Genomic DNA, 6,283 nt, shown 5'->3' on the forward strand with positions numbered 1-6,283 from the left:
ACATTTATAAAGTTGGGAGAAAAACTAACAACTGGACATAATATATACAATTTGTTTTCAGAAAATAAAATTAACATCTACAAAGAGAGCAAAAATTAACCAATAAAACCAACTAAATCATATAATACATATTCTAACAAAATTATTTAAAATAACAAATATGTAGAAAATTTGAAAAACAACCAGAAATATACATAATGCAGACAAAATTTCTACAATTACAGAACAACAAAAATTAGGTATCAGGATGATAATGAAAATAACTTTTTAACTAAAAATAAAAAATTGTATGTACTACAATTTTACCTTCTCTAATGACTATTGGGGTGCGTTTTTAGGGATTTTTTAACCTTCTTCCTTTTTGAAGGTTTGCCAGTAGGAGAAGTTTTGATTTTTTTTTGTAGGTTTCAGATCACTTCTTCTTCGACGAAATCATCATCACGAGCAATTTCTTTACCCTTCCGTTTTATTAATTTAACTGATGTTGAAGCTTCAGCAGCATCCCTGTCATGCTTTAGTTTTGTTTGCGCCTCTGCCCTAGCTTCACAAGGGGAAAGCTTGGACTTTCTCTCTGGTGTTGCATGTCAGGAATTCACTATTTTTTTGGATGAATCCTATGAGAAAGCACCCAAATCAAAAGTAGGAATATCTCCATCAGTAACTTTTTTAGGGGTTTCCTCGGAGTTCCTTTCTTCTTCATCGTAAGGGAAGGAAAATTTGAAGCACTAAGGATTTTATATGGATTTTGAGAGAGAAATCAGAAAATTTGAGAGAGAAATTGTAAAAGCTTTCGAACAAAAATGGAAGAAAGCATTAATGGAGGGAGAGAGAATCAAATCATAGGGGTGTGGGCAGAGAAACATGGGGGAGTGGGATATGTACGTTAGAATCTGAATAACGTGATTAAAGGAGTTAATTAATATCTCATGTTATTCCTAAAATATATATTATTGGTAAATTATATATGCCTATGTAATTAAATTGAAACTTTAGTAAGGAGGGTAATAAGGTTTCATATAGTGTATAGAAAGGTATGTCACGACCCAAAATCTAACCATGGTTGTGATGGCGCCTATCGTGTTACAAGGCAAGCCTATTCCCAAAATATTACTACTAATTTGATTATAAAAATTTAATAAAACATTTCCAATAATTTAATTCCTGATAAACTAAACAAACTCTAAATATAAATAATATAAAATACGAAAACGAGCCCCAAACATCGGGGTGTCACTAAGTCATGAGCGTCTAAAACTATGAACTAAGGTATATAAACTATCTAACTATCCAAAAGAAGAAATAACAAGAGGAGTAATAAGGTCCTGCGGACTCTGGCAGCTACCTTGCAATCTCCAATTAAAACCGGCCAGAACTCAACGATCGTCGCGCTCTAACTCACCTGGATCTGCACATAAAGTACAGGGTGTAGTATGAGTACAACCACCTCAATAGTAACAGAAATAACTAAGGAACTGAGTAGTAGTGACGAGCTACGTAAAACAGTCCAATTTATTTTTCATAATTTTAAAAATAACAGGAATAAACAGGTAAATTCCATAACTCAGTAAATGCTACAAAGAAATTTAACAGATAAATGTAGCAACAACAAAAGTAAATGCAACCTCACGGAAATGTCACTCCATCACTCAGCACTCGCACTTCGCACTCAATACTCTGCGCTCACTAGGGGTGTGTACAGACTCCGGAGGGGCTCCCAAAGCCCAAGCGCTAGCACGGACAACTCACGCGCTATCATATTAATACCTAGATCCGCACGGTCAACTCACGTGCTACGCGAACAACTCACGCGCTATGGTATTAATATCGTCACAACTAGACTCTCGGCCTTACTCAATCATGTACCTCACTAGCCTCACCATCATCAACAAACAAGGGAACACAGCCCACATCAAGTATCACAACATATTAGCAAATAATAGAGACTGAGGTAAACATGTACAATAATTTCTATGACGGAGTACAAATAATGTGAGCATGAATAAAGCCTAAGCATGATCTCTAACGTGAAGGCAGACAAGTTCAACAACAAGTAACTACGTAAACACATATGATGGCCATGAGGCCTCATGGGACGGACCAAGTCTCCATCCCTCAAGGTATACACCCATACGCTCGTCACCTAGCGTGGGTATCACTTCCAAACAGTCACACGATATCAAATTCTCTGGGTTTATACCCTCAAAGCTAGAGTTAAAACTGTTACTTATCTCACTTGCATAAAATCCTACTCCGAGATGCCCTAATCTCTGGACTCGGTCTTCAAAAGCTCCGAATCTAACCATAATTAGATTAATATCATCACCATATGCTAAAGAATCGAATTCCACAATAAAAACTACAAAATATGCCAAAAATCCAAATCCGAATTCGTTTACTCATAAGTTAACTTCCGATTGACTTTTTTAACTTAGCTTTCTAACTAAGAGACTAAGTGTTCATTTCACTTCAAAACTACCCCGAACCCAAACCTACCAACTTGATACAACTCAACACAGCTAAACAACATATAAATAAGCATAGATATGGGAAATAGGTCTATAACTCTTAGAACGAACGAACGGGCGTTACATCCTCCCCCTCTTAAACAAACGTTCGTCCTCGAACGAGTCTAAAAATATACCTCGAGTCTCAAATAGGTGAAACCTTTAGCAATACCTTCTCATCACATTCAAATCATATGAACTCATCTCACGGTCACATCATACTCATCACGTATCCATCCAACCACCATTTCCATTAATAGGGACACTACCGGACATATAGGTCCACAAGCACGGGCTCACACAATCAACACCTTAGTGCTTAATCTACAGTCAAAACCCGGCCTCAAGTCCTCCAGACTGGCCCGACATCAACACACAGAAATCACATCTCGCACCTCATCCAAGGAATCACAAGCCGTCGATGCACAACTGATATCGAGCGCTCATGTGCGCATATGAATGCATGGAAGGAATTCAAAGAGTTACACTGCAACCTGAATCAATGCCGCCCGATAAGAATTCAAGAAGGTGAAGTTTTCCTTAAGGTTCTACAGCCTCTCGAAGATAAGTACAGACGTCTTTGTACCGATCCGCAAGATTCTACTAAACCCGCTCATGACTCGTGAGACCTATGTAACCTGGCTCTGATACCACCTTGTCACGACCCAAAATCTAACCATGGTTGTGATGGAACCTATCGTGTTATAAGGCAAGCCTATTCCCAAAATATTACTACTAATTTGATTATAAGAATTTAATAAAATATTTCTAATAATTTAATTCCTGATAAACTAAACAAACTCTAAATATAAATAATATAAAATACGAAAACGAGCCCCAAACATCGGGGTGTCACTAAGTCATGAGCGTCTAAAATAATGAACTAAGGTATATAAACTGTCTAACTATCTAAAAGAAGAAATGATAAGAGGAGTAATAAGGTCCTGCGGACGCTGGTAGCTACCTTGTAGTCTCCAATTAAAGTCGGCCTTAACTCAACGATCGCCGCGCTCTAACTCACCTGGATCTGCACATAAAATGCAGGGTGTAGAATGAGTACAACCACCTCAGTAGTAACAGAAATAACTAAGGAACTGAGTAGTAGTAACGAGCTAAGTAAAACAATCAAATTTATTTTTCACAATTTTAAAAATAACAGGAATAAACAAGTAAATTCCATAACTCAGTAAATGTCACAAAGAAATTTAACAGATAAATGCAGCAACAGCAAAAGTAAATGCAACCTCACAGTAATGTCACTCCATCACTCAGCACTCGCACTTCGCACTCAACACTCAACACTCAATACACTCAACACTCTGCGCTCGCTGGGGTGTGTACAGACTTCGGAGGGGTTCTCAAAGCCCAAGCGCTAGCACGGACAACTCACGTGCTATCATATTAATACCTGGATCCGCACGGTAAACTCACGTGCTATGTAGACAACTCACGCGCTATGGTATTAATATCCTCACAACTAGACTCTCGGCCTTACTCAATCATGTACCTCACTAGCCTCAACATCATCAACAAATAAGGGAACACAGCCCATATCAAGTATCACAATATATTAGCAAATAACAGAGACTGAGGTAAACATGTACAATAATTTCTATGACTAAGTACAAATAATGTGAGCATGAATAAAGCCTAAGCATGATCTCTAACGTGAAGGCAGACAAGTTCAACAACAAGTAACTACGTAAACACATATGATGGTCATGAGGCATCACGGGACGGACCAAGTCTCCATCCCTCAAGGTATACACCCACACGCCCATCACCTAGCATGGGTATCACCTCCAAACAGTCACACGATATCAAATTCTCCGAGTTTATACCTTCAAAGCTAGAGTTGAACCTGTTACTTACCTCAACCGCATAAAATCCTACTCCGGATGCCTTCGTCTCTGGACTCGGTCTCCAAAAGCTCCGAATCTAACCATAATCTAATTAATACCATCACCATGTGCTAACGAATCGAATAACACAATAAAAACTACAAAATATGCCAAAAATCCAAATCCGAATTCGTTTACTCATAAGTCAACTTCCGGTTGACTTTTCTAACTTAGCTTTCTAACTAAGAGACTAAGTGTTCATTTCACTCCAAAACTACTCCGAACCCAAACCTACCAACTCGATACAACTTAACACAACTGAACAACATATAAATAAGCATAGATGGAGAAAATGGGGCTATAACTCTCAGAACGAATGACTGGATCGTTACAAGGTAAAAATCCCTAAAGGGGGGTTTGTGAAGAAAAAAAAGAAAATAGAAAATAATCAGCCCCTAACTTATTCCTTTGTCTTCTCAAACAAAATGCTTCTATGGTAAAGGTATTGTGAAAGATGGTGGAATTGGCCATGAAAAGTTTGTCACCGGTCATTGTATTCATGGTTTCACATGATAAGGAACGTAGAAGAGATTTAAAAAGAAAAATAATTATATCATAGTGTTGACGCGCTCAAAAAGAGTGAAGAATACACACTTAATTTGTCACATCAGTAAAATATATCTAATAAATATATTTTTGGATGAATTAAAGTGTTCAATAGAAACCAACTCCAATTGAAGTGACCCAATGAATAAGAGGACAAATTTCGGGGGTTGTATATACCTTTGGCCACACAACTTAGTAGATCCTTTAACAGAACAATATTAAAATTAAATGTCACGACCCCAATTTCCCTCCGTAGGATGTCGTGATGGAACTTAGTCTTTAAGACTAGGTAAGTCTAATATACATACAGTATATGATGTAATATACATACAGGATGTCTAAATTTCTTTTATAGGATGTCTAATATACATACAGTATATGATTGAATAGCGATAAAACTCTCAAATACTCAACAACTATCATAAAAGAAATTCCGCAACTCAGCATAACAAACTTCCCAAAATCTGGTGATGGAAAGTCACAAGCTCTACAAGATAGTGCTGAATATCCCTATACATCAGTGTCAAATAAAAGGAAAAGAAAATAAAATAGACTAGATAGAGAGTGACTTCGAGGCATGTGGATGCCGGTACGAATATGAACCCGTATCACTGGTGCCTGGATTAGTAGGAGGTACATGGATCTGCATAAAAATTATGCAGAAGCATAGCATGAGTACATCACAACGGTACCCAGTAAGTGTCAAGCCTAACCTCGGTAAAGTAGTGACGAGGTTCGGTCAAGTCCTTACTAGAATAAATAAGAAAACTAAACAAGTATATGACAGTGTAATGATGATAACAATGAAAATAAAACAATAAAGAGATATGCCAAGATTAACTACACTAAACTAAGGCAAATAATACATCACAGAAGAAAACAAGGAATGATATGCTAAGAAAACAAAACAACCAAAACACAAGTGAAGTAATAGAAAAGTATCAATAAGAATCACTACTGAGGTACCACCTCGTAGTCTCAAATCACAAAACAATTTACAGTCTCTCCTTATATCACCGTGGGAGCCTTGCATTTAGTTTAAAAATTATTTTTTCTAAAATAGCTTCCCACGTTTTATCCCATCTTATCACACCGCATTGCTTCAAGTAGTTCCCCTACTAGCAACACGCGTATCAATCCCACCTTATCTCACCGCATGCATTTCAACCCAAAAACCTTATACCTCAATATCACAACGTATTACAAATTGTGCCTCAAGTGCCCAACATCACAACTTGCCAAAGAAATCAATAATAATGGTGTTTTCACAATAAATAGCCCAAGGCTCAACCACAATATTCACAGGAGTCTCGACAATAACAACCGAAGGTG

This window comes from Nicotiana tabacum, chromosome 18, assembly GCF_000715075.1.
Source record: "Nicotiana tabacum cultivar K326 chromosome 18, ASM71507v2, whole genome shotgun sequence".
In the NCBI taxonomy this organism is placed as follows: Eukaryota; Viridiplantae; Streptophyta; class Magnoliopsida; order Solanales; family Solanaceae; genus Nicotiana; species Nicotiana tabacum.